The sequence below is a fragment of the Simochromis diagramma genome, unplaced genomic scaffold (genome assembly GCF_900408965.1).
Source record: "Simochromis diagramma unplaced genomic scaffold, fSimDia1.1 OVJJ01000571.1, whole genome shotgun sequence".
NCBI classification, from domain to species: Eukaryota; Metazoa; Chordata; class Actinopteri; order Cichliformes; family Cichlidae; genus Simochromis; species Simochromis diagramma.
Window position 1 is genome coordinate 3,962,516 of NW_024386885.1, and position 18,838 is coordinate 3,981,353.

The following is an 18,838-nucleotide window of genomic DNA, read 5'->3' on the forward strand; positions in this document are numbered from 1 at the left end:
TAGTCCCCCAGCGGCCTGAGCCTGTAGCAGCATAACTCAGGGCCACCTGTCAGCAGCCTGAAGGCTTTCAGGCAGTTTTTACATGACGAGGGATGAGAAAGGTTCAGCACTGCTGCTGCAGGAGTCCCACTCTGTTTCCTGTTTCCTGTTTCCTCTTCCTGCTTCTACTCTCTGAATATGTTTTCTGACTTTGAGCATCGTTTGTGTGCAGCGAGTCGTGATGTCACGGATGCTTTTAATGACAGACAAACCAAAATAAATATTAATACTACATTTGCAGAGTGAAGTTCTGAATATGCACTGTGTTTTAAGGGGAAAGAAATCACCATGGTTGTTGTAAATTTATGTCTTAGCTGATAAAGTATGAATGCACGACATCCTGGAAGAAATCACAGCTATTTTATTCCACCAGCGTCTCCTCGAGTGCACTCTTGTTTGTCCTGCCGCCGGGCGGGGGGACTCCTAACAGGGTGGGACAGCTCTGCAGCACTCCTAAATCCTGGAGGAGCTGGAGTGACTTTCACAGGTTACAAAACTGATGAAAAAATGCTTTTATTGCCTGAACGTCAGAGGCCACGTGCATCGCTCGGAGCATTCGGGGACATTCGAACAGTGTCGGCGCAGCGAGACCACGAAACCCGATCCTGGTCTGCAGCCGCGTTCGTGTGCGCGTATCGTATCGGTGTACAAAGCAGCTCACGTGCACGGCGGACCGCCTTCACGTCACTTTAAAGTATTTGCTGTCAGACTCGGTAAATGCCCGCGGCGCACATCTGCTATTCCTGTCTGCTCGTCTGTCTCTTCTGATTTCTGTCTCTGTCTGCCTCGCTCTGTCATCGTCTCCACTCGTCACCGTGACTTCCTGTCTGCTCGCAGTTTGAAGCTTTTCTTTAACTGATTATTTGGCCTTTAAATACTGATTACAAGTTAACTACCATATACAATCCTCTTATCACACAACACTGTGCTGCACAGGAGCCGCACAGTTTTATGTTTTCTACGGTGGCCTTGAGCCGCAGCTCTCCAGCTCTCCTTCTTTGGACATCAGCTACTTGAAAATACGCTCCATGTGCAGGCAGACGTGGACATCTGCAGAACACAAAACAGCTTTATCGCTGAACAGAAACCAGGAACTGCACTGAGCAGAAATCACAGGAAACAAAACAGACGGGACACACAGCTGGAGGACACCGAGGGCTGGAACACACCTGAGAACTCAGGTGAACTAAATCTAACTAACGACACAGAACAAGCAAAACTGCCTCACACGAGACAGGAGACTAACAAAATAAAGCAGGAAGTAACGCACAGCGAGACTCTGATTACGACGCGTGAGCGTGACACCAGGACCGGGGACAGAGACTGAAGACAGAAGGATGCAGAGCTCAGACGGACGACAACAGGGAGCCTAACGGAAGCCTCTGATTGGCAGAGGCTTGGTGTTTCACACAGCGCCAGTGCAGTGAAAGCAACCCTGCAGAGCCCGGACCTCAGCATCACCGCAGCAGGGTGGGATCATCCTGCTGCGAGCGCAGCTCACAGTAATCACATCATCAGGAAGCGAAGCCAGCTCCCAGTGTTCCCAGCACGGACACAGACCTGCTCTGGTTAGTCACCGTCTCTCTGAGAAAGCTCTTGTTGACACTGCAGCTCGTTTGATTGGACTTAAAACAATAAAAGCATCTTTTCTGAGTGAGACTCATGAATCCTGATTACACAGAGGCCTTCTGTGGGAGTCCTGACTGTGGCTGTGATTTGGTCCAGAGATGGAAGTGATGAAGACGGGTCAAACATTTTTAGAGAACGATGACCTCTGACCTGTGACAGCGATCGTGGTTTGAGCGCGCACACTGAAAAATGACGCTGCCGTGCGTCATGGAGCATGACACCTCGCCGCGTTTCCTGTTCTCGGAATGAGAACATGCCGACAATACTCACTAATCAGGAAGTGATGAAAGGCTTAAATTACTAATACTGCCCTCGGTGTGCGTTTGGTGATGTCTGAGCTGAATAAGCCCGACAGCTTCCTCTCCCTGTGCACTCAAGTATTCTATCGAGCAGTCAAGGACGAACGGCGACTTTAACACACGCTGCAAAGTGCAGCAGCAGCACCTGACGGTGTCCAGTGTTCCTGAGAGGTGGAGGAAGCTACAATATGTTTATGACTGCTTTACAAACACGAAGCTGTTACTCACCATGGTCGTCTCAGCAATGGAGCCAAAGCTGTTGATGAAAATGTTGCAGGAAACGTTGACGGGAGGACCTGCCGAGAGACAAGGACATGCGTCAGCTTCATCCTCCGCCCACCTCCTCCCTCCTGTGTGTGTTTGATTACAGGACTGGTTTGGGTGTATGTACACCAGTTCAGCCAGTAACACTCAGTCTACGTCTGCTGTGTGAGCCTGTGTGTGTGTGTGTGTGTGTGTGTGTGTGTGTGTGTGTGTGTGTGTGTGTGTGTGTGTGTGTGTGTGTGCGTGTATTCATATCTTTGTGGGGTCCTGGTCCCCACAAGTTTGAAGGCATCTTTTAGACTCTAAATGTGGTTTAGTGTCAGGGTTACAGTTACAGGTGATGGTTAGGTTCAGGGTTAGACGTTCTCACTAAGATATGAATACTCGACACATGTGTGTGTTTACACATTATATATAGAGATACTAAAACGTTCCTTGAGCGTATGAAGGATTACGTGTTTTAAGTCGTGCCTGCAGCCGTTGAACCACAGCTGAACCATGAGGCATGCGTCCAGCACGTCTGCCTCCGTCTTAGCTGCACAGCAACGGGTGGAGGAATGTGTGAAAAGATCGCATGCCTGGGCCAACCAGTTGTGGTTTACATCCTGTCTGCTCTGATGTTCAGGAGCTTTGGAGGTTTTAGTGAAGCTTCTGAACATTTGTGCAAACGTTTGTCGCAGCACATACATTCATGTTCTCAGAAGTGCTTTTTTAAATCAAAGTCACTGTTTTTGTGTCAGATTTGCAGAAGTTTTTATGAGTTTTTATGTGCAGACACATAAAAAGTCATTTAGTAAACAGTGCAAAAGAGCGCAGGTGCGACTGCAGGAAGTTATGAAAGTCAAAGGAAAGACTTGAAACTCATCATTTATTTAATCGCGACTGAACAATCAGTGAGAAATATTTTAGACTTCACATCAGTCTGAGGTTAGTTCAGACAGACCGAAGCTGTGGGACACGCCAGACACGAAATGCAGATTATTCTCATGTTTTTCTTCTTTTAGGCAGAAAGTGAATCATCAACATCTTTTTAAATCCAGTTTGCATTAAACTGTAAGTTAATCTTTACTTCAACAGGAAGTCCCGCCTTCACCTCCACGTTCATGTCTCTGCAGATGTGTGTGATGTTCACATAGCAGAGAAGACGTTTGTGCTTCTCACTCATTCGTAGGCTCGACAGACTCTGACAGAGGATGAGCGTCCATGCGTGGAAACAAACACAAACACGCTCTCTGATTGGTGGGAATGCGCTCTCCAGTAATATTATTTATTCTCTTTGCAGCAGTCGCTGTTAGAACGGTTCTTGGATGAACTGATGTGGAGCGCATGAATAAAATCAGGCGCTGTGTGTGTCCTAACGGTTGTGGCAGCTTGGTGTGTTTCTGCGTCTGAAGGAGGAGAAAGTGGAGGTGACACGGCTGCAGGTGTTTCATAATCAGTAATCATGCATGTTTAGCCGGCTTGCTGTGAAGCCGGAGCTGCAGACGTGGAGTTGATTCAAAGTTCAGTCACGAACGCCGGGAGCCGTCTGCGTCAAGCGGCTCGGCCCGCCACGCGTCAACACGTTTCCTCACAGGCCAAACGACTTCCTGCAGTAAACACGGACGTCTCTGTAGTTACCTTTGAAGTTCGGTCTGATCCGGGCGTCGTAGCCAGAAGTCCTCCCCATCAGTTTGTCCAGGAAGTCAGAGGGAGACATCGGGACCTGGCGTGTCCTCACAGCATGGTCCAGCTCCTTACATCGAGCCACGCTGTCACTGAAACACAGCACACGTAATGGTCACGGCATCGCCGCAGCACGAGGACTTTACTTCTCTGCCAACATTAAACGCTTACGTTATGAATCTGACTCCACTTATTGACACTCGATGAGCATTGGACAGCAGATTCCAACACGCCGAGGACGACGCCTCCAAAAAGCTCCCTCCACAATAAAGTTCAGTCATAATTCAGTGCAGCGACTCTCAGCTGAACCGTGGGAGTCGCTGACCGTGTCACTTCTGATCAGCTTTCACATAAAAGCTCACATTTGTTCTCTGACCTTTGCAGGAAATGGTGGAAACCACAAGCTGTGGAGCGCTGTGAGCGTCTGCAGAGCGTGCACGAAAGGATCTGACCACTCAGACGTCACAGACGAGTCTGCAGTGATGACACAGCAGCTGGTCCAGATGTGTTTGTGGGAATAAACCAATCAGGCGAGCCCAGAGTTAACATGTTTACAGCCTGATACAGGAGCAGACTAACGACAGCTTTGACCTGATCTTTGTTTTTAACTCAGTTTAGTTACTTTCAGTTTTAGTCTTTTTAAGTATTATTGTTTTTAGGACTTATCACAACAAAAAACAAACATCACGTCCATAAAATCATCATCGGTGAAGCTGTGACAGCAATTTTTACCACATGAAGAAAAACTAAAGGCAAAACTGTGCAACCCCAGAACAGCTGTAGTTAATCAGATAATCAGGCCCCATCTGATCTTAATGACCTTGTAGTACCATATCACCCTATTAGAGCGCTTCGCTCTCGCTCTGCAGGCCTACTTGTTGTTCCTAGAGTATTTAAAAGTAGAATGGGAGGCAGAGCCTTCAGTTTTCAGGCCCCACTTCTGTGGAACCAGCTTCCAGTTTGGATTCAGGAGACAGACACTATCTCTACTTTCAAGATTAGGCTTCAAACTTTCCTTTTTGCTAAAGCATATAGTTAGGGCTGGACCAGGTGACCCTGAATCCTCCCTTAGTTATGCTGCAATAGATGTAGGCTGCCGGGGATTCCCATGATGCACTGGGTGTTTCTTCTTCACTCTCTGTGTATTAACAGACCTCTCTGCGTTGAATCATATCTGTTATTAACCTCTGTCTCTCTTCCACAGCATGTCTTTATCCTGTCTTCATTCTCTCTCCCCAACCAATCACAGCAGATGGCCCCGCCCCTCCCTGAGCCTGGTTCTGCTGGAGGTTTCTTCCTGTTAAAAGGGAGTTTTTCCTTCCCACTGTCGCCAAAGTGCTGCTCATAGGGGCTCATATGACTGTTGGGTTTTCTCTGCATGTATTATTGTAGGGGCTACAGTTTACTGGCCTAAAGCTAACAATTATTTTAAGTCTAGTTTTTCAGTAAATGTAACTAAAAGTTTTATTCACATCTAGTTTAGTTCACATCTATAAAATTCTTGATCTATAGCTTCAGGACATCCGTGCATGTATTTATATAACTCACCTGTTTAAATCGTATTAAGGCTTAAAGTCTGGATTATTAGGGGGCGTGGCCTCTTTGACTGACAGGTGGATGGTGACACAGGTAGCTGTAGCTTCACGTCTACTGGACCTCTGGATGTGTTTGTGCTGTTGGAGCGTTTTTAATGGCATCATGTGACCAATAACATGGCTGCTGTGACGTTACTGTAGCAACAGAGTGTCCGACAATTATATTACAATTTCAAAGTGATAGAATAAAGTCAATAATTCACTGAATTACTGAGTTTATTATGTATTTATTATGCATGTGCACACTTAGAGCAAAGCTGCTCAGTGCGCTCCTCTAACACTGCGTGAGATGTGTGTTGGCTGATGAGCTGTCCTCTCATGTAAGTGATGTATGCGTGTGCTGCAGACCCATTAATGTCACAGGATATCGTCATGTTAATCACAGTTAATTACAATCATCACTGCTAGCATTAAATTACCACTAACTATACAGATCTGTGTGTGTCTGTGTGTCTGTGTGTGTCTGTGTGCGTGTACTCCGGGGTGAATGGGTAGTAAATGCCAAGGTAAAGCCTGATGATCCTGAAACTGCTCCTGTGCATGTGTGTGTTTGTCAGTTGGGACAAGAGGGAACATATCCAAAAATAACTCTGCACACAACATGGGTCATACTGTCTAACACACACACATGCACACACACACACACACACACACACACACACAGCTACATCCAAGTGTAGTTTCAGGATCATCAACCTTCACCGTGGCATTTGGATTAGCTTCCATTTAGCCCAGCGGGGACGAAGCTCCCACAGTCTCAGGGACACGACGTGGTTGTTTACCGTGGGTTCGATCGCGCTTTCAGCTCCTCCAATAAAGATGCAGCAGCAGCGGCAGCAAAGGCATGAGGACAAACAGTTTGCAACTCATTCATTTGAAATGAGCTGAGGGAGACGAGAGCAACGTTTAGACCTCAGACACAAAAAGAAAACAGCAGCAGGTCAGCAGCCTCCTCTCACTGTTCAGTCAGGTCCCGTAAATCACAAGCTGAGGCCGACCGTATCATCGCCTGCTTGCAGGAATAGTTTCTTTAATAACTTCTATAATAGTTCATGCGACATTAAAACACCACATGTCAGCATTCAGGTAGCGTTCACTGAATTTATACCAAACAGCTGCAGCATGAAGCCAAGCTGAAGCACCTGCAGTTCCTCTGATGTCCACCAGAGGCAGCGGGGAGTCAGGCCCATAGACGCCCATGTTAACAGCACAACTGCACCAACACACCGTCTAAGGCAGAGCTCCAGTTTGGTGCACCGTTAAATTCTAGGATGTTAAAGGATGTTAGTGATTGGCAGGTGTCTGTGTGACATCATACCTGTCAGCCAGGTGTGACGCCTCCAGCTGCAAATAAAACCAACACACCAAAGCTCAGGCTTTCAGCCTGAACAGAGATGAAAAACATCTGAACACAACAAACAGCAGCATGTGTCTGATTTCATCACGTGCCAGCATCATGTAGGGTGTGTGTGTCTCAGGTCCATCAGGGGCCGTCTGACGGTGGTAACTTATTACATTTCTCGGTTCCTTGTCTGCACGCCAACCTTCCAACATCCAGCTGTGGATTGAAGCCACGCAGGCTAAAGATGGGAGAGGACCGTTTTTACAGAGACAGAGGTGCATTAAACCCAAAACTGTGCACGTGCCCACAGGCGCTGCAGAGTCATCGTGTGACCCGGCGTCTTTCTTTGGACCGTACCGCTAACAGTGACACGCTCAGCTGTCGGCTTGCAGCATCTTCAATCAGACGTTAAGCTGCTTAGGTTGCTGTAGCGATACCTCTCCCAATCTTTGGTTCTGCTCGCCTCGCCTCTCTTCACAACTCCACCTCTCACCATCTCTCCTCCTCCTCCTCCTCCTCTGGCTTTCTGCTGCTTTGAAACACAACAGGACAGTAACAAGTGATGGAGACGGCACAGCATAAGAGCTGATCCTTATCAATAATGGATGAGCCTTTAATCTGGAAGTACCATCGCGCATGCAAAAGGAACCTCCAGGGAGCAGCTGAATATGTTTACTGTAATTCAGACAGCATTCATTTAAAGTGAGCTGCTCAATAACTGCCACACACACACACACACACACACACACACACACACACCACACACACACGCACGCACACACACACACACACACACCACGCACACACACACACGCACACACACTCTATTATACTCTGAAGCTCGTCTCTGATCGACGAGTCCTGCAGCTGGCAGTCTCACCCAAAACTCGGTGAGACTGCCAGCTGGTGGAGATTCAGCCAATCAGAAACACTCCCTGCTGATTATACTGACCTGTTACTCATGCATCATGACACGGGTTGCACATTTGGAGTCTACAGACTGGGACACAATGAAGGCTGCTTGTAACAGCTTGGACGAGTTTACGGACACTGTCACCTCCTATATCCACTTCTGTGAGGTCAGCATTGTGCCATCACGCACCAGGGTGAGTTATAACAATGACAAACCCTGGTTTACTCCTAAACTCAAAAAGCTGTGGCTGGAAAAGAGTAAGGCGTTCAGAAGCGGAGACAGGGACTGCTACAGAGAGGCCAAGTACAGGTTCACTAAAGAAGTGGACATTGCTAAACATCAGCACTCTGAGAAGATGCAGCAGCAGATCTCAGAGAATGACTCGGCCTCTGTGTGGAAAGGTTTTAGGAATATCACCAACTACAAGCCTAAAACCCCCCACTCCACTGATGACTTGCTCTTGGCCAACACCCTAAACGACTTCTACTGCCGTTTTGACGAGCCATCAGGCAGCCTTCACACCTCCAACGGCCCCAACAATAGAGACACTTTGGACACTAATCCCCCCACCTCTCCCCCCTCCATAGAGCCATCACCACCTTCAAACACTTCACCTACAACACCCCCCTCCTCACCCCACACAAAAGAGGACTTCACACCACCTCCTCCGACCACAACTCTTCATATTCATGAAGCAGATGTGAGGAAGCAGTTTAAGAGTCTGAATGCTCGAAAAGCTCCCGGCCCAGACGGTGTGTCTCCTGCCACCCTCAGACACTGTGCAAACGAGCTGGCCCCAGTGTTTTCTGGCATTTTCAACTCCTCACTGCAGGCATGTCATGTGCCTGCCTGCTTCAAGTCCTCTACCATAATCCCTGTCACCAAGAAACCTAGGATCACTGGACTAAATGACTACAGACCCGTGGCTCTGACATCTGTGGTCATGAAGTCATTTGAGCGCCTGGTTCTCTCCCATCTCAAGACCCTCACGGCCCCCCTCCTGGACCCCCTGCAGTTTGCATATAGAGCCAACAGGTCTGTAGATGACGCCATCAACATGGCCCTACACTTCATCCTGCAGCATCTGGACTCCCCAGGAACCTACGCCAGGATCCTGTTTGTGGACTTCAGCTCTGCCTTCAATACCATCCTTCCAGACCATCTCCGAGGCAAGCTTTCCCAGATGAATGTGCCTGATCCCATCTGCCGGTGGATCACTGACTTCCTGACGGACAGGAAGCAGCATGTGAGGCTGGGAAAGAATGTCTCGGACTCCCGGACCATCAGCACCGGCTCCCCTCAGGGCTGTGTTCTTTCTCCTCTGCTCTTCTCCCTGTACACCAACTGCTGCACCTCCACCCACCAGTCTGTCAAGCTAATCAAGTTTGCAGATGACGCCACCGTTATTGGGCTCATCTCGGACGGGGATGAGTCTGCCTACAGGAGGGAGGTTGAACGTCTGGTGTCCTGGTGCAGCCACAACAACCTGGTGCTGAATGCCCAGAAGACAGTGGAGATTATTGTGGACTTCAGGAAGCACACAGCCCCACTCCCCCCCATCATCCTGACTGACACCCCCATCACCTCTGTGGACTCATTCCGCTTCCTGGGTACCACCATCACCCAGGACCTGAAGTGGGAGCCCACCATCACCTCCGTCATCAAGAAAGCCCAGCAGAGGATGTACTTCCTGAGGCAGCTGAAGAAATTCAACCTGCCAACACGGACGATGATGCAATTCTACACCGCAATCATCGAGTCCATCCTCACCTCCTCCATCACTGTGTGGTACGCTGGAGCCACTATCAGGGACAAACAGAGACTGCAGCGTGTTGTGCGCTCTGCTGAGAAGGTGATTGGCTGCAGACTCCCATCTCTGCAGGACCTGTACACCTCCAGGACATTGCGGCGTGCAGCTCGGATCACAGCTGACCCTTCTCACCCTGGACACAGTCTGTTTGACCTGCTCCCCTCAGGCAGGAGGCTCCGGTCCATTCGCACCAGAACCTCTCGCCATAAGAACAGTTTCTTCCCCTCTGCTGTTGGACACATGAACAATAACCATATGACTGTCCCCGCCACTATCACATGACCCTACGCTGTGTTCACTGCATCATTCCATGTTTGGCACTGATCACCACCTGCACTCATGTATATATCATGTATATATCTATCTATCTACTTAGCACTTTTAATTCTTATTCTCATTTTTATTTTCATGTCTATTTAAGCTTAATTTATAACAGTATTTATAACAGTATGTTTGCACTGAAGCACCGCAGCAATTTCCTAATGTTGTAAACCCGCTCAACATTTGGCAATAAAACCCATTCTGATTCTGATTCTGATTCTGATTCTGATTAACCACAACCCGAAAAAGTTGGCAGAATGTGTGAAAAGCATAAATATAGGATGTAATGATTTGAACATTCCATCAGTGGGAATTAAAGAAGCAACAAAAGTAAGAGTTACTAAAAATAAAACAGCTGGAGGAACATTTTATCATTTTGGCCGTAATCATAAACAGTTATCAGGTATAAAAAGAGGCGGAGCTTCTCAGGAGTTCAGAAAGCCTGACACTCGCGTCTCTTTCTAAGACACGAGTGGCTGCAGCCACATGGCAAGAGCCTCCATGTGCCACAAAATCCAAAGTTTTACACGCAGAGAGCTGAGGGAAGAAGAAATCCCGCATACATGACGTAAACCTTCCTCACAGAGGCACTGAGCGCATATTGATCCCGCCCTACTAATCAGCTGACGGATTATGATTAGCTGCTGGAGATATCCTTCTGTACCTGGCAGCGTTGGAGCAGAGCGTGCACGGCATGTCTGTATTTCTGCCCAGTAAACAACCATACGGTGAAATGCTGCAGATGTTTCTTATGGAGGCAGCAGCTCCCACAAACCCCACAGGATTCAACATCTGCGCTCATCTGGACATCCTAACGACGTGTCACCCGCTCTCACCCACCACGGTGCTAAAAAGCGTCCTGGTGAGGATCGGTTCGAAGCGCTGACAGAATTATTTATAACTAGCTCTCTGATTATGCAACAACACGGCTCCGTGAAGCCGACACGAAGAGACAGAGAGAAGAGGCCCTTCGCATCTGGCCGCACCGAGCGGCTGGGAGACCTCGACTTATCCCTCCCATTACGTAACGCCCCGTCTCCGTCAGCACGGCAGGAGAGACACTCGCAGCAAAACGAGAAAATAACGTTGACGACAAACTGTCGGTAATCCGTCATCCCGGTGTGTGGGCTGTGAAAAACAATGAGGACTTCAAAATCATCAGCTGACTCGTGATTTTAAAAGTTGGCAGCACAAAGTAATTATATTTACCTACAAACGCTGCGGGACACGAGAATAAGGCAGCAACTATTCAAGACAGGAGGAACAATTATACTGTAAGTCGTTTTAAATAACTTTTAAACTTCACGATGGGCCAAATCTGTTTGCTTTCATTCAATTCAGTTTTATTTACACAGCATCAAATCACAACAACAGTCGCCTCAAGGAGCTTTATACTGTAAGGTCGACCCTACAATAACACATACAGAGAAAAACCCAACAATCATATGACCCCCTATGAACAAACACTTTGGCGACAGTGGGAAGGAAAAACTCCCTTTTAACAGGAAGAAACCTCCGGCAGAACCAGGCTCAGGGAGGGGCGGGGCCACGCTACTTAACACTACTCACAGTAGAATTATTTCTTTATCACTTCCTGTCCTGTAAATGTTGGATCGTTATCTCACTATATTAGTGAACCTACAGGTAAGGGTTGGTAGGTAAATTTAATTACATCATAATGTCAGCTAAAACCCAGTGACACCACTATGCTTTAAGAACTTTTCATAAAGCATATTTAAAATGTGCCCAACACAGTGGACCTGACAACAATCTGCTGCGAGCACCTTAAATCTAGCTGAGCATGAGTGTGACACAGTCATTGATGTTTTAGTCAAATAAAAAAATCATGTTTTGATAAAGTCTGCAGTTCCTCTGGTGTCCACATGAGGCGCCAGTCAATCCCACATTTACAGCCTTTCTTTTCTGCGTTCACTTCATCCCACTGGTATTACTGTCGGGTCTCCACGTTACCATATAAAGCGCCCTGAGGCCGCTGCTGAATAAAGTTTATTTTTTAACAGCACTCCACGTTATATTTGCTCCCTTCGCTGCCTCTTCAGGTGGTCTCACACCCAGAGGGTTGCATAAAGACAGGAAGTAAAAACGGGTGTCAGAGAAACACAGCGACGCTGAGCACGGCGAACAAAACCGACTCATCCGACAAAGACGTCAGGAACCATCAGAGAGGAAGAGAAAGGACGAGCGTGTCCAGAACAGTGATTTCCAACATAAAGACGAGCAGAGGGAGCGGAAGAAATGAAGGCAGAGTGCTTTGGTTTGAAAAAGAAGGACAAAGAGTGCAGGGACTGCGGCATTCACAGAGACGCCACTGAGATCGACCCTTTAAACTCACCGCGTCTCTGACCTGAGCCAACCCGAGCCCGAAGCTCGTCAGACTCTTTGTTATCATGTTGCTGAAACCAGTCGAGGGTTTAGAAATGATTTAGTGCCGTGTAGCTGCTGCTGACGTCAGGCAGGTCCCACAAACACCAGAACTCACTCCTGTGGGCGTTTCCTGCACTTCAGCAGAGACGCAGCCGACGCCCGAGCAGAACAACGCCCATCCTGCACGGACGACTTCCTTCATGCTGAGGAACAAACAAACTGGGCCCGATGTTCGGCCTGAAATATGAATGCAGGTCTGTCTTCTGCTTCACCTGCACGTGACGTAATTATGGCGTCTGCCGGTGGCCTGTCCTTTTAGCACGTCTGCGTACAGCTGGTTCTTCAGTTCTGCCAGCACTGCTCTTCAGATTCTGAGTATCTGATCGCCCTGTCATTCACCACAGCTGCAGGCTATTTCTGACCCGCCCACTGCAGCGCGAACAGCTGGATCGGCTCCTCTGGAGGGCTGGCCTCTGAGCACTGACGTTGATAAGCACCACTACAGTATTCATGCAAAATTAGAGCTCATCCTCCAATAATCACGAACCTGCCGGTGCTCGAGGGGCGTGTTTGTGTGTTACAGCCGCCATCGTACACCGTCCTCAAACTTGCCAGGCACGCTGCCTCTTTCTAGTAGCAATACCAGCAAAGCCACATCTGGTTGGTTAATATTTTAAACCGTGTGGTGCTCCACTCCAGAGGTGCATTACTAAGCATCCTGATAACCGCCGAGCGTGATGTAAACCCTCTGAGCTCTGCGTTATCTGGCTGAGGCGTCATATTTCCGCTGTTCTTGATAAACACATTCATTCTCTCTGAAAAGGATTTTTTCATTTTCCATAAAAGTCATCAAAGGTCAGGAATGAGGTCGTCACTTTTATAAAAACATCGGTTAGTTTGGTGAGTCGGCGAGTGTATCAATAAATATGGGACAGACCAGGAGGAGGGGCTTACCGAGTCATGTGACTCGCCTGAGTTTGTTTTGGGGGAGACGGCGTGGAAGCATGCGTTCCTCTTTCGCATGTTTGCGTCTGGCCTTCTCGTAACTCGGGCCTCGCAGCCACAGAGCCGGTCTGACGTGATTGTGAACCGAGGCGTCTGCAGACACTTGACCCCGCTGTGAGGTGAAAACAGTTCCCGCCTACGCTCCTCTCTTCGTGTCTCTCGTGTTAATTTGAAGCCTCTCTGGTCCGTTTGCCGCTGTAGAACTTGTTCATACTAATTAGCTGCTAGATGAACACGTATGTTCTGCAGCTCCCCCTGGGGTCTTTTCTGGCATTACAGCCGAGGACAGCCCGGTGCCGTGACAGGGACGGGGTCGACTGCTGCCCTCGGCCAAATGTTCACTTAGCGTAGAGACCGCCCCCTCCCGCCGCCCGCCCCCACGTACACACAACCAGCCGCAGCACCACTTAACTGCGACATGCTTCCTTCAGCAGTAACAAGTGTTGTTTCACTCGTATTTGTCATGCAGGCCACGGACACACACTTATCGCTGTTATACCCCACACTCGGGGTTGTGACTCCGGTTATTCCCCCAGTTTCACTCACTCGTAGCTGGGTCATGACCCACGGGTCAGCGGTTCAATCCCCGGTTCCTCTAGTCCACACGTAGGAGCATCTTCGGAGAACCCATAATTTCACCCAATGCATCATGAGCGTGGGGGTGGGCTAGGTCAAAGGTCACTGAAACTGTGTGATATTGATTCTCTGACATTGCCAATAATCCCGTGTGCACTGAGCAGTCTTCTGCGATGAGGCGAGAGCTGAGCTCGTCCACAGACTGTGGGTAACAGCAAGGCAGGGCACAGGAAACGAGCTTCTCTGCACAAAACCGAACAATCCCTCCTGCACACGCTCAGCTGCCACTGCAGCTTTTGGAGCCATCCTAAAACTTCAAGGAGCTTCTGCATCATCTCTAAGGTGCCTGTGCCTCTTTCTGACATGCAAATGTGTGCTTCACGTCTGAATGTGCATCCTGATGCTGTGTATTAATATTTACTGCGTTTGCATTGAGCATAAAATGGGATGGCAGTGATGGTTCTTAGCCACAGCCACAAAATAAGTCTTTAAATGGTTTACTCACCATCAGTGAGCGTTAACCGGCACAAAGCTACGCTGACACAACGGACCAACATCGACCACTGGCATCTGGAAATGTCACATTATTTAGCAACAGGCTGTGATTGGTCACCAAGGACGACATGTGACGTGGGCACGTTTGAGGAAACTCGGTGGAAAGGAGGAAGCCATTAGGTCTTTGTGTAGATAGACTGGGGGCGCGTGCAGGGCACCGGCCTCGGCAGAGGATGTGCTCCTTCGTGTTTTTCATTAATGTAATCATGACAGCTGCTCTCTGATTAACAGGAAACACACATTAAAAGCTGGGAGCAGCGTTTTCTGCAGCACGTCTGCAGGTGAAATATGTTTCATCGTGTTTGGTGCCATCTGCACTCAGATGATCTCATTCTGCATCTGTGTATATTTGCATCTTTGTAGCTGGACTGTTGAATTATGAACTCCCAGGAGCTGTGAAATGGAAGATAAACACCGACTTCATGAAGTAGCTCTGCAGCAATTCCCTCGTGCTAATGCAAGAGATAACCCGACGTGGAGCCTCGGGAACGGTTTCTGGAGTGTCAACTATTTTCCTGTGACATCCTCCTTGGGCTGACATAAACCATCATGACATGTTTCTGTATGTACACTTAGAGCAGCCTTTGAAGCAAGTATAAAGTACATATTAAGAAGCATGTTTAAGGGAGAAAAGCATGAAGTCAGAACAAACGTAAATAAACTTGACATTTCCACGGGGTATGATGATGGACGAAATCTGAAGCAGGAACTTGGGAATCATTCAGGACATTCATCGTGTCCTGTAGCTCAGCTAATGAAAACATGAAATTCGGCCAAGCTCCCCTTTAAGGTCTTCTCCTCGTGCAGCTTTGCACCAACTCTGCATTTCAGAAGCTGCCTGAAGAGTCGATCACACGTTAGCGAGGTCCTATCTGAACCCTGAGGCCGTTTTCTTAAACTGGACGGAGAAGCTCATGGAGAAGCTCACGGAGAAGCTCATGGAGAAGCTCACGGAGAAGCTCATGGAGAAGCTCACGGAGAAGCTCATGGAGAAGCTCACGGAGAAGCTCATGGAGAAGCTCATGGAGAAGCTCACGGAGAAGCTCACGGAGAAGCTCACGGAGAAGCTCACGGAGAAGCTCATGGAGAAGCTCACGGAGAAACTCACGGAGAAGCTCACGGAGAAGCTCATGGAGAAGCTCACGGAGAAGCTCATGGAGAAGCTCACGGAGAAGCGCTGCGATGCATTACAGTAGTAAATATTCTGCTTCATCGGCTTGTTGACTTCAGTGGGACCAAAATGAACGTTGTATCCATTAAAACTTCAGACTAGTTACCGTCACCACAAACTCAGCAGAGAGCGCACACGGACAAACTCACTCGTCACCCGTGTTTGAACGTCAGCGCTGAACTGTATCACCATCATCATCACCGTCATCATCATCATCATTTAGATTAGTTTAGCATCTTTCAAGAGGACCAACTATGATTTATGAACAACAAGGTCCGAAGGTTTTGTAGAAGAGGTGAGTTTTGAGTCCAGCGATGAGGCGTTGTGGAGTTCCAGTGGGTGGGGGCCGCCCCACCGAAGGCTCTGTGGATGGGACAGGAAGCAGACCCATGGCAGAGGACTGTGTGTACAGGTGCAGCAGGTCAGACAGGTGCTGAGGGCCGGGTCGCCGACAGATTTACAAGCGAGCAGAAGGGTCGTATATGTGATGTGGTGACTTGACCACAAGTCAGTGGAGATCTGTGAGGGTGGGGGTGACGTGACCCCAGGGCTGAGTGCATGTTGTTGAGTTCTGGAGCCTCTCTGGTGCAAAACCCAAACAGGACAGTGGGCGGTGAGCAAGTTGAAGGACGTTGTGAGGAACGTGTCAAAGGCTGAAGGACGAGGATGTGGCCAGAGTCAGCAGTGATGAGAAGATCGTTGGATAGGTGGACACGGCTCTTTCCTGAGGAGAGGGGGGTTGGAGACCGGCCGGCTTCTTGAGGACGGAGTCACTGAGCCGGTTTGAAGCTGGGGGGTACCTGACTCTGTGTATCCACTCACCTGACAGTTTCTGGGGTTTTTGGTGACACCAACACGATCTTCACTCACTGTCAAACCCACTCCTTCCTGCAGAGTTTATCCTGTCACTCAAAATGACACTGAAGCTGAGCTGAAGCAACACGGGTCAAACTGGAAGAAGTTCAGAGGAGTCGGGGAAGGTTTAAAAACACGCCTCATGACACTAAAAATATAATGCACCTAAAATGTTCCAGAACATAATTTCTTCACATCAGTGTTTTTACAGTTCAGTTAATAATGTGAGCGGCGCCTTGCTGTGGACGCCCTGCCGTGGACGCCCTGCCGTGGACGCTCTGCTGTGTTCTGGGCGTCAGGGAGGCGGCTGCAGTTTGTTAGTTAACTCTGTGGGTTTTTATAAGCTCGACTTCCCCGGTGCGAGATGACATGGCCCATTTCCATCACATTTGGGCCTCGCTAATGTAAAGCAGCGACGCGTCATCCGTGTTTATATACGGGCTGTGAGTCAGAGGAACAGCGACACACTGTCACTGTCACAATAACACAGAACAGCTGTTTTAATGTCATTCCTCCCGACAGCTGGACTGAAACTACATGATGGCTTCCTGTGTTCGTATTAGCGTTCAGGCCACCGTGACCTCCGTGCTTTTCATCCACCCATGCAAAGTTATCAGATCTCTGTGCGTCCCGTGGAAAAGATGGACCTTTCTTTTCCAGTATCTGCATGAAAAAGTCATTGTGACAAAGCACGGAGGCTTGTAACGAGCACGGAGACAGCAGCGAGTACTGAAACATTAAAGAGTCTGCAGGAGTCTACATGTTTACTGCATTATGCAGGGAAATTATGGAAATTAAGGAAAAAGCTACTCAATTCCCTGAAACAGCTTTTATAGTAGTGGACATGTCAGCGTAAAGTGTTCCCCTTGGTCGCCCACAGAGATGGTGAAGCTCTAATATTTCAGCCTCTGTGATATCAGGCGGGGAGGGAAAAAGACAAAGCAGACCTTTGGGTATTAAGCAGGAGCGACGGCCCATCCAGCGCTGTTGGGTGACGGACCGTAAGCCTGTTAAACTTTGTCTCTGAATCCATCCGTGACCCTGTAAGAAGATTTACCGCAGCTTTGATCTCCTGTGTTCAGCCTTTTGTTCAGCTCGCTCAAACTTTTGGGAAACCGCCATTGTTTTCATTCCAGAGCTGATAATAAAAAATGCAGAGAAGAGTATCTCCATCTAAAAGTTGGCTCATTAATAAAGGATGAGAGGCTGCGGGAGGAGGAAGAGTCGACGCGACAGAACAGGAAATCGCTTTAGTATCAGTCGGCCTCAGCCTGACTTCACAGGAACTATTTGTGGTTTCAAAGACAAAATCTCACGAGCCTCAAGTTTCACATCGCGGAAGGCAGATCCACTGTAAATCCACAGGATCCACCAGAACCAGGAGCTACACTTACACCAATATCAGTCATGTGATATCCATTATCCAGTCACGTGTTCACACCACGCTGCAATCGTGCCAGAGATCTCCAGCTCAGACTCTACAGGCCTCCGTTAGCACGCTAAAGGTTAAAGCTAAAGCTGGTTTGGAAGGGCTGCAGGAGAAAGCCTCTCCTCTCTGGGAAGAACACGGCAGCACGGCTGACGTTTGCAGATGTTCGTCCTGGACCGCCGAGCTGCTGCGACGGTCCGGTCCAGACCTCAGTGCGTGACCCTCAGACAGCCGTGCATCAACCTCAGTGAACTGAAGCAACGCTGTGAAGACGCGTGCGTGAAAATCTGTGTCCACGTGAGAAACGGAGAATGAAACCGTTACTTTAGGTTATTGCTGCTACAGGAGCAACGAGCTGCTGAACGAGCGGAGAGCGTCGAAGACGTGCAGCCACAGCTGAGTCGTGGCTCATTCCCAAAGCTGTGTGAGCTCAGGCCCAGTTTGCACACATTAGTCCAGTACAGGCTAACCGACCCCATGATTCAATCTTAGACTGAAGATTAATCCTCGTCTTCCTCTTTCTGTAACCACTGCCCCGCTCAGCAGCCCGGGTATTCTGATATTTCTTCAAGTTAAAACTGCTTTGAGTTTTTGACACGTCTCTTTAAATGTTTCACAATAAAAGCCTTATTAAGAAAAATATGTGAAACACAGAGAAGCTTTTAATCTGAAACAACCACAGGAAACACTGAGTTTGTATAAACAGGGTAATTTAAATAACACGACCAAAGGAAAAGAGGCTGAAAGGAGGCACCGTGCCAGCTTTTACCCACTTTTAAGGTGGAATGGTTTTTACATGTTGGTGCGACTCTTGACACCTTAAATGTGGCTCTAACCTTCAGTTTGCATTTACCCGATTGCACGCAGAACAAACTGAATGTGAATATTTTATTTCCTGTCTGAGGGTTTTTCCGGTCTGCACCGAGATCATGTGACACTTCAGAAACTGATCCCAGTTTTCCAGACTCGTCGATCTTCAGGCTCA

At 48.4% G+C, this 18,838-nt stretch overlaps 1 long non-coding RNA gene across 1 annotated transcript; it reads right to left on the reverse strand.

Moving 5' to 3' along the window:
- Nucleotides 1–1,211: 1,211 nt before the first annotated feature.
- Nucleotides 1,212–13,619, reverse strand: LOC120734673. Its single transcript, XR_005696079.1, has 3 exons — nucleotides 12,231–13,619; nucleotides 3,852–3,988; nucleotides 1,212–2,263 (listed from the first exon to the last, which is right to left on the reverse strand). It is a non-coding gene; the product is annotated as an uncharacterized LOC120734673 (long non-coding RNA).
- Nucleotides 13,620–18,838: the final 5,219 nt, after the last annotated feature.